The following is a 10833-nucleotide window of genomic DNA, read 5'->3' as shown; positions in this document are numbered from 1 at the left end:
GGGGGTTGGAAAGAGTTTTTAAAAGAAGAATGGTTGATCCACAATTTCAGTTATGAGCAGGAGCAAAATGAGCAAGTGAGCAAAAGCGAGTGAAGAAGGGGAGACTGAAGGAATGGCGCTTAGGAGGCTGCAGGCAGAAGGAGGCTCCGAGAAGAATGGTGGATACACAGGACCATGTGAAAATGCAAAGGATTTCAAAGGAAACCTTACAGGAAATGACAAAGCACTGAATAACCTTATGAGGGAGAAGAGGGACATAATCATATCTTAGTGCCTGCCAATCCTCAGGTAGCCTTGTTGAAAATATGTCAGAGGGGACAGGAGTTCGTGCAGATGGTGGAGGGGGCGGGAGGGGGTCTGGAATAGGTGATGTTTATTCAAATTCTGGTGGTGTCATAATGGGAAAAGGAGGAGCATTTTTGTTTTGGAGGCCATGTCTCAGCCAGGGTGAGAGTGAATGTTCTACCATCAGTGCTAACCGAGTGCAGCTCGGTTTTCAGGGAGAGATAAAAATAGAGACCGAGTTGAGTTGAGGCTGTGAATACCGAAACATGCCGGGAGTTTCTTCACAGTGGGCAGGTGTTTTGTAAAAAACAATTAGAAATATAAAAACAAGTCACTGACCTAAGGCTCAAGGAACGTGGAGGAAGAGGTGGCAGAATGGTTATGAGAGCCAGAGGATCCGAGTGTCTTCTGAGAAACTATATCTTCTGTTTAGAACAGGGAAGCTATCCCCATGGGCTCTCTAAGAAAGCCATCCGTCCGCAATGTTGATATGTCAGCATGGACGGGAAAATCTCACAAGGTCCCACTGCTGGATGAACAGCTACAGTAGAATAGCCACCGAGAGAGGGAGAACTAGCCTTTCCCAGGGATGAGCCGCTTGATAGTTTATCTCATCCCAAGTGGTCAGGCCTGAACACATACACATATAGACAACGTTAAACGGACAGCACTCAGTGGACTAAGCAGGGGACTCGTGTCATTTATGAGTGTCCATCTCTCTCTCTCACACACACATGACAATAATAAAGAGATCATAAGTTTGAGAGGTCGTGGAGGGCACAGGGGGTGTTGGAGGAAGGGAAAGGGAGGGGCAGAAATGATGTAAACATAGTTCTCACGTATTAAATTCAAAAAACAAAAATAGGGTAAAATAAGCCACTGAGGTTCTGTGCTGGATCGGACTCAGACGGACAAACTTGGGAATTATCAGTTCTGGCAGAAACCACATCTATTTTCAACATGAATGCATATTTCCTTCTCTCTAAGTGGGTTCCCTGTGGAAAAATCAAGTGTTTTAACCTACAGTGGGTAAAAGGATGACTCCTTATGGTGACTGTCCTTTCTGTTTACTTAACTGCTCTTAGTCCTCCATGAGTAATAGTAATTAAACCGCACAACACATTGCACAACTTCACCAACATTGAGTTAAATACAGAGAAGTTGAAAACACATAAGTCCATGGGGGGTGGTTTTCATAGAGTAGACACCCTTGTTTGACCGAATTACACTGAAAATACTGCTAACTCACTTTCTTAGGGATGCCTTCTAATTGAGTTTGTGGCCCCCTTTATGAAGACAAGAGAAAGTCCTTCCCACCCCTGAGGCCATCCACTGACAAAGGCAGTTTAGTGACTTGGCTTGACTTCAGACCCAAAGTTTCAATCTGTTACTTAGTTTTTGTGTGCCTTGGGCCTCATCAGCTAAGGCAACTATGGAGTGTTTTTATTCAGAGGGGCAACATGGAAAAAACTTATGATTTTTGTAAAAGACTTTTGTCTCTCTCTCTCTCTCTCTCTCTCTCTCTTTAACACATCTCTTCCCAAATACTCTGCTTCAGGAAAATCAATGACACATTGTATTTTCTGTTCCCCCACTAGGGACCAAAGACTTGACACTAACCCTAACCAAAAAAGACTCAAACTGGGATCAGTTTGAGCAATCTGGAAGGCCCAGAACAGACAAACTGAGGGGCCTCTCACCGAAAGGAGAGGAACCATAGGAACAAGGCCAGGGCCTGTCTCCCAGGCAGGAAGTGAAGCTGAAAATAGGAAATGTGGGCAGTCAGGGTCAGCAGCTCACTGCAAGGAGTCCAGGAAAGGAAGCTTCTAAAGGAGGCTGTGAATACCGAAACATGTCGGGAGTTTCTTCCCCCGACAGTGGGCAGGGGTTGGGTGGTGTTTGAAAGCTCAGGACTAGCCCAGAGCTTAGTCTCTTTGCTCCTTATCAACACATTCTTTTGAAATGTGTTCCTTTGCTCAGCCAGATCCTTCCTGTTTTCTGTGGGCCAGTGAGTCCTATTTCTTATGGGACCACTGATAAGCTGTTTAATTGTCCTTAACACAATTTGCTTATAAATCTATTTCCTAATAAAAATGCCAAAGCATTATGCGGTGTTTATTTTCGAAGAGACTTTTGAAAGCCCCCATGAGTCTGAAGCCTTATGCTCTTTCCCAAGTAATTTCAGATATAGTTATTTAGCTAGTTTTAAAAAAATCCCTAGCCATTTTTTAGGAAATAAAAACAAACATATTTAAAGTAGTTACATTCTTAAATTTCATATACCACATGCTTGTTGCCTGGGAACCTGCCTGGAATCAGGAATCATGCTTCCCTTATATCGCCTTTCGTATTTTGCAAAACTAGTAACAGCAATCCCTAGCACTCAAATCAGTGGTTCCCAACTTGTGGATCATGACCCCATTGGGGGTGGAATGACCTTTTCACAGGGGCCATATAAGACCATTGGAAACACACAGATATTTACATTATGATTCATAACAGCAGCAAAATTACGGTTCTGAAGTAGCACTGAAATTAACTCTGGTTGGGGGAGGGAGAGTCCCCACAACATGAGGAACTATATTAAAGGATCGCAGCGTTAGGGAGGTTGAGGACCACTGACTTAAGTGCTTATTCTATTCCAGACACCTCGTTTGTTTCTAATTTCCATGGCAAATTTTCTTGGTAAGAATGTTGCTCATCCTTTAGGCTCAGAAAGCTTCATCTATTTGCAGACAGGACCAAGAAAGACTAAGATTGTGGTGAGAATGCATTTGAATTCTGTCCGCTTCTCCAGGCGATCTTAAAGCTGTTGTTGATTTCACTGACAAATTGTTGTTACGTAGTTCATAGCCTTTGTTGCTGAGAGCCTCTGTGATTGTCTCTAGAATCAGACTCTAAGGAGAGTGGGTGGGGATAACTTGGGCCTTTTCATCTCACAAGGGAAAGAACACCTCACGTCTTTGTTTTTGTCTGTGTCCTTCTTCTTTTCTGTTAGTCTTGGTTCTTCTCTTTCTTCACAAACACCCATGAACAAAAATTTTTTTTCTTATTTTTTTCAACCCTTTCTCTCTCCCCCCTGATATAATTCTCATCATAGATATTTGGCGTAAGCTCTGTTTACACATTTCTGAAGATTCCTTGGGTGACTAGTTACATTCCCAAAACATTAATTTGCTCAGAGGGGCTAATGTCTATGACCATCCTGGGAAGTACATACACAGAGACACACAACATTGTACGTGTCTGTGTCTGCGTATGTTTGGGCACGTGATTGCAGGCATGCAGAGGAACCAGAAGAGGCATCAGAGACCCTGGAACTGGAGTCCTAGGCAGTTGTAAGCTGCCAGATGCGAGCGCTGAGACCCTTACTCAGGCTCTTCACGGAAGTAGCAAGCACTCTCACACACCGAGCCACCTCTCCACTTCCTACCCACAGTTTTTTAAAAAGGAATTTTCATGAATTTGTTTTGAGGTTATAATTCTATCATTCCCCTCCTCCCCTTCCTCCCACGTACCTCTTTCTTTTCCTTTTCTTTAATTTTTGACCTATCCACATAGACAGATGAAATAGAGATATGTGCACATGTACATGTTCATGAATACATAAATCGGCACGCTCGGCCTGTGTAATGCGTCTTGTACGCTTGTTTCAGGACTGACCATTTGGTACTGGGGACCAGCTGCTGTGCTCTTTCCTAGGGAAGTCTATTTCCGCTGCTCTCAGCCTTCCTTAGTTGGCCACCCAGGGTCCTTTCCCTCCTCTGTGTTAGCATGTCTTTTGGTATTGTTCTGTTTTAGATCATGTTTGGACAGCCATGCTGCTGAGACTTCATGGGGATACCGTGTGACATTTCTAAAAGACACAATCTCACAGCAAATTCCCTGTTTCTCCCGCTCTTTTTTTTTTTAATTTATTTTTTATTGATTACAGTTTGTTCACTTTGTATCCCAGCCGTAGCCCCCTCTCTTATCCCTTCCCAATCCCACCCTCCCTTCCTCATCTCCTCCCATGCCCCTCCCCAAGTCCACTGATAGGGGAGGTCCTCTTCCCCTTCCCTTTGACCCTAGTCTAGCAGGTCTCATCAGGAAGGCTGCATTGTATTCTTCTGTGGCCTGGTAAGGCTCTTCCCCCTTCAGGTGGAGGTGATCAAAGAACCAGTCACTGAGTCCATGTCAGAGACAACCCAGTTCCCATTGCTATGGAAACCACTTGGACACTGAGCTGCCATGGGATACATCTGTGCAGGGGTTCTAGGTTATCTCCATGCATGGTCCTTAGTTAGAGTATCAGTCTCAGAAAAGACCCCTGTGCCCAGATTTTTTGGTTCTGTTGCTCTCCTTGTGGAGCTCCTGACCCTTCCAGGTCTTTCTATCTCCCCCTTCTTTCATAAGATTCCCTGCACTCTGCCCAAAGTTTGGCTATGAGTCTCAGCATCTGTTTTGATACCTTGCTGGGCAGTCTTTCAGAGGCCCTCTGTGGTAGGCTCCTGTCCTGTTCCCTGTTTTCTCCCTCTTCCTATGTCCATCTCTTTTGTCTTTCTGAGTGAGGATTTCTCATCTTACCCAGGGTCCTCCTTCTTGCTTAGCTTCCTTAGGTGTACAGATTTTAGTATGTTTATCCTATAATATATTTCTAATATCCACTTATAAGTGAGTATATACCATGTATGTCTTTCTGCTTCTGGGATACCTTACTCAGGATGATCTTTTCTAGTTCCCACCATTTGCCTGCAAGTTTCATGATTTCCTTGTTTTTAATTGCTGAGTAATAGTTCATTGTGTAAATGTACCACACTTTCTGTATCCATTCTTCCATTGAAGGACATGTGGGTTGTTTCCAGATTCTGGCTGTTATGAATAAAATTGTTAGGAACATGGTTGAGCAAATGTCCTTGTTGTATACTTGGGCATATTTGGATATATGCGTAGGAGTGGAATAGCTGGACCTTGAGGAAGCACTATCTCTGACTCTTAGAATCTGCCCTGCACACAATATTTTTTTTTTTAGAGGAGAAAACCAATGCGTTTTTAATAAATTAATTCTTGGTGGTAATTGAGCTAATTTTCTTTGTGTGTTGTGTGTCTGTGTGTGCCCTTGCATGGAGAACCATGTCAAGAGTCTAGAAGGAGAGCCAAAGCAAAAAAAAATTACAATGCAAGATTCAGATTAAAAATGCAGCTCATTCCCTGGCACTGAAGTGCCAGCTTGTATAAAAGGAAAACAAAAGGTCCTGCGAGGCTGCAGGTAATTAATTTTCAATGAACACTCTAGACCCTGAAGAACTAACTTTGTTTATTCTTAACTTTACTGTTCCAAAGGGGTCAAGTGTTGAACACAATCTCCAGCAATGATGATAGGTTGGAGCCCCGGATTCCAAGGGCTTTGGGGAACAGATTGGCAAGCAAGAGTGAAGAGGAAGCAGAGGGAGGATGTTTATTTGTAATAAAGAGACCCTGCCCTAACTTCCTGAACTGAAACCAGTCTAGACTTTTTTTTTTCCATTTTACACAATGTCCGTAACAGAATAAATTTATTAAAACCAAATAAACTGGGGGCTGAGTTTTGGCATGGAAAACCAGACAGGAATAGAGTCAGCTGCTGTTGGGTTCAGGCTACAGACTGATTTATAAACCAGAAGTAGATTAAAGCTACTTTGGCCTTGACTGAACTGAAATCATTTTCATGACTAGAGGACAATTGAGAGGCCAAACATCTGGCCCAGGTCAAGGTCTCCTCACCCCATGCATTCAGCTCTCCTTTTCCTTCAGTTTTCAAAACTCAAATAATGTAAGTATGAAACATTATGGTCATATTCTCATGATTTTTTTTTTTTTTTTTTTTTTTTTTTTTTTTGTGTAGAGGAAACTCGGTCCTGGAGAAATTGTCCTTCCTTTCATAGAAGGGTGTGTTTGCAAACACGGCACTAAATTACCAGGGTCTACAGAGAACAGATTAGTTCTGTCTCCTATGGGCCGGGAAAATAAGCACAGAACAATTTAATATGAATACACAAGGTTGTAGGGTCATGGAGCCCATTCTTTGTGAACTGATAGATCTGCATTTACATATTTTCTAGCTTCTCCTTCCTCATCTGAAGGGGGTTTAAGCTGTCTTCAGGATCACCTCAGGAGCTAGGCACCAGCAGGAGCCTGTTTATGGAGTGCCAGTTCCTAGGAATGTCTGAGCCAGAGCCAAAGTCAACATGTATTTTTATATCTCAGAGTGCTTCTCATTCCCCATCTCCTTTTGTCCTTCTTATGTGCACATGGGAAAGAGAAGGCTCATTTAACTCTGTTTCACTTGGGGGAATAATGGGGTACATCAGTAACCCCAAGTCGAGGTTAATGGGAAAGACAGGATGGAGCCTAAATCTCTGTCCTGTTTAAGTTGTCTTTATGACAGGACATACTTTTCCCCAGGTTCCTCCATTAAAATGAGTTAGGAAAGCTGTTCAGTGAAAGCTGAAAGGCATGCATGCTTTACATTCATTTTCTGCAAAAGACGCTTTTAATTAGCTTATATAAACATTCTGGGTTGATTTTTGAGCGAGATGTGTCATGGGGCCGTAACAGCAATTTAGTTGGACTCTTGTTCAACCTTGACAAGGCAAAAAAAGACAGAACCAGTCCTTCCTAGACCTTTCTGTTATGAAAAGCATTCTGCTCATATCCCCATGCAGAAGAACGAACTAGTCCCTTATCTCACAATAGAAACAAATGTCAACCCCAAATGTATTAAAGACCTTAATGTAAGACCCCAAACTCTGAAACTACTAGAAGAAAACATATGGGGAATTCTTCAGGACTTTGGCCTAGGCAACATTTTTTTGTTTTTGTTGTTTGTTTGTTTGTTTTTTATGAACCTAAAATCATAAAGAGTAACAGCAAATATTGACAAATAAGATGACAGTCAACTAAGTGTGACACCTTGGAACATAAGAGGAAATGAATGAATCAGGAGACAGCAGAGTGGGACAAAATAGTCACAAATTATACATCTAATAAGGAGTTGATATCCTGAATTTATAATGAATCCCAAAAACGAAACCGCAAAAAAAAAAAAAAAAAAAAAGAATGAATCAGATACTCTCATTTGAAAGTGGTTTTAAGGTCAGGTAAAATGGCTCAGCTTCTAACAGTGCTTCCCCGAAGTCTGATGGTTTCAGTCTGATTGCTGGAATCCACTGGAGAAAGAGAACAGATTCCAAAAAGAGGGCCTGACCCCCACGCGTGCAGCTGCAGTGGTACATGTGCTCATGCACACCCCCCCCCACACACACACACAAAAGAAAGTAAAGAGAAGAGAAAAAGACACGTTGCCAATAGGTACATGGGGAAATGCCCAACAGCACCAATCCTCAGGGAAACAGCTTGGCATGGAAAACCAGACAGGAATAGAGTCAGCTGTGACAATGCAATGCCTCCTCACTCAGAGTGGTGAGGATGACAAAAGGCAGGGGGATGATGGGAGAGACGGACCTGAGTGTAGTCACGTGGAGAATGGAATGGGGGCTCTTGCAGGAGATGTAAACATCATAATTACATGGCCCAGCAATCCCACTCCTGGGTACAAGCCCAAGGCAACAAATGAACCTTCTAGCAAGAGACAGCCACAGCTCTGAAATGAAGCTGCCATTTCGGTAGTGTGGAGCCATTAAAGCTAAGTGAAACAAGCCAGGCAGAAGAGGGCTTGTCTGAACTCTTCACAGTCTCAGGATCTCACTCATCTGTGGACTCCAACACACAGCTGGTTTCACAGATGTTGGGAGCAATGGCTGAGGACACTGAAGGGTCTTGGCTGCTTTACAGGAGCAAGGAGTTCTGCTTTCTATGGCACAACAGGGCTAATTTCATTGACAGAAATGGATCTCACATCCCGAAACAGCCGGAACACAGGATTTGAATGTACACACCAGAGAAAACAATCCACCTTTAAATGAAGGGCATTCTACATTGACTCAATTATTATTCAGTCTCTGCCCCCCCATATGAATCAAAATATCACATTACACTCTCTATATATGAATAATTATTGTTAATAAAAATACTCAATCTTTGACTTTTTTTTTCAAGACAGGGTTTCTCTGTGTAGCCCTGGCTCTCTTGGAACCAGCTCTGTAGACCAGGCTGGCCTTGAACTCAGAGTTTCCCCGCCTCTGCTTCCCCAGTGCTGGGACTAACAGTGTGTCACCACCACTCGGCATCAGCCGGTGGCTTCTAATGTCCATCTTCCCATGACAGAGGTTTAGAGGTTTCCTGACTCTGACTTTGTGATAGCCCATTGAGTGCAGAGTGCTGCTTGGAGAAGAAACTTTATTCTTGGAACATTTCTCCACTCCTTTGACATATTTCATTTTCAGACAACTGTGAACTTTAATCTCAGAGGTTACGACTCTCTGTGGGAAAGAAAAATGGGATGTAATCACAAGGGTTTTTTAATATCTTTTGTTTAAGGGGTGTGCCCCTCCCAGGAACCCACTCAAGAATTTGCAGAGGAATAAGAGAGAGATGAGATTAGTTCTACACACACAACAGTCTTTGCTGTGGTTTGGATTGGGCTCTGTTCGATGACTAAGATCTGTTGTTTCTAATACATGCCTTTTCTCAAAAATGCTCCTTCTGGGAGCCGGATGCTTATCACAGCTTCTCCTATACATTCTTCCAGAATCAAAGCACAAACTTCTTTTAATTTTGGACCTACAACTTCTCTGTCTAGAAATTGGAAACATTGTGCTTACACCAGATGTTTTGAAAGCTCAGCACTTAGTGACTTGACTTTCTGGAAATGACCACACTTAAGAAACCGTGTGATTAAAATCCTTGGTTTGCAGAGGGACAGCTTTCTCCTTGAGGCGTCCCAGGAGAACTTGAGCATTCTCTAACTCGACAAATTAGAAAATGAAAGGTGGAAGTGTAGAGTTATAACCCGATGACAGTTCTCAAATGGTAGCTTTAGGAAATTAACATTTTAGCACATGGTCTGGCTAGCTTAGTTCTGTCCAGATGGAGCCTTGCTGTCAGCCATGTTTTCTGCCAGGTAACCAGCTGGATCGGAGGAAGCAACAATTCCTGACCTTCTGACTCCCACTCCATAAATCAACAACACCTCCCTGGCATTTCTTCTTGCATTTCACAATCATGTAAGAGCCTTACCACAAACCACCATGCCCTTCCACAAACACCGCCCACTTCTACTCTTGACTGACAGCCTCTTTCCTTCTCCAGCTCTGCTGTGTCCTTAGTGGTCTTCACAAAAAGTATTCAAATTAAAATGAGTGTATGTTACATTCACCACATAGGTGGTCTCTTTGGGACCAATGTGATTCTAATGGCCATAGACATTACAGAAAAAGCCAGAACCTTTTCTGCACTGTTCAGCGTGGATCTATTTCCTCTCAGAAAGTTCCATTCCTAACTACTCTTCTCTGTGCTCAGCCTTGATGCTATCACTTCACTTACCATAAGCTTTTCTCCATTAATTGTCTGGAGCTACTGTAAGGGCTAAAGTTATGTTTTAAGTTTAAATTACTGTTCTTTAAAAAAAAATCTATCAAACAAGTGTCTCTAACCTATAAACTCCACTTGCCAAGCACAGGTAAACCTGTAAGAGCCACTTGTCCAAGGACAGATAACTTCCTAGAATGTTGGGGACTAGTGTTCGTGTAAGATAAGCCACATGTTTTCACTTCTGTAAACAAGGTTGGGTCCCCTAACTGCACAGGTTGTGTTTGATCTCACATAGGCAGGAAAAACAACCAGATGTACGTTTGACCCCACTGGATGAAGGTAGTCTTGTGGGCTTTGCCTTTATAAGTGCCTAACTAACATAATTCACAGCCATTCTCTGGGAATCCACAGTATGTACCTTCTGGCCAGTGTCCATCGTCCTGTCCTGTCCAGTACTTAATAAAGCACATTTCAAATTTGGCTGAAAAATTGTGGCAGTGGTCTTCTTCTTACCCAGTGGAATTAACAGTATATCCTAGAGAGAGCAGATGAAGAGAAGAAGAAACAGAAGCTGTGAAATTTTAAGAGAAAGTAGGAAAGGATGGGCCACGGGTTGGGTAACTGAGTAGGGCCAAGAGGAGGAAGTGAATTCAGGAAGTTGTTCCTGGCAACTCTTGATATCTAATGACAAGATATTAACAAATTATATGAGACATTAAGATATTTTGTTGGTATAAATCAGCATTATGAGCTGTCTACAGCCAAATCTAACACCAGTATTTGCTAACTTGCAATTTACCGTTCAAGTCCCTGCTTTCTGTTTATTATCTATTGTCATGACCAAAATATATGACTGCTTGTTATGTATCTTAGAAATTCAGAGTACACCTTAAAATTCAGGCAACCAAGGAGAAAAGGGAGTGGAGTCACCATGATGTTGTCTTGGATTTCGTTCATTCCTCATATATCCTTCCTTGTGGTAGCTGTTCAATCCATGCTTGATGAAGGGTGATGAAGGGGTGAGTGGAAACCCTCATTCTGCCATTAGAGATTTGCTCTAGTTCTTTCCTGCTTGTTTGTTTGCTCTTGGGGACAGGT

Source organism: Psammomys obesus, unplaced genomic scaffold, assembly GCF_907164565.1.
Source record: "Psammomys obesus unplaced genomic scaffold, mPsaObe1.curated_primary_1811, whole genome shotgun sequence".
NCBI lineage: Eukaryota > Metazoa > Chordata > Mammalia > Rodentia > Muridae > Psammomys > Psammomys obesus.
The sequence above is the reverse complement of the archived record's forward strand: the minus strand, read 5'-3'. Positions refer to the sequence as shown.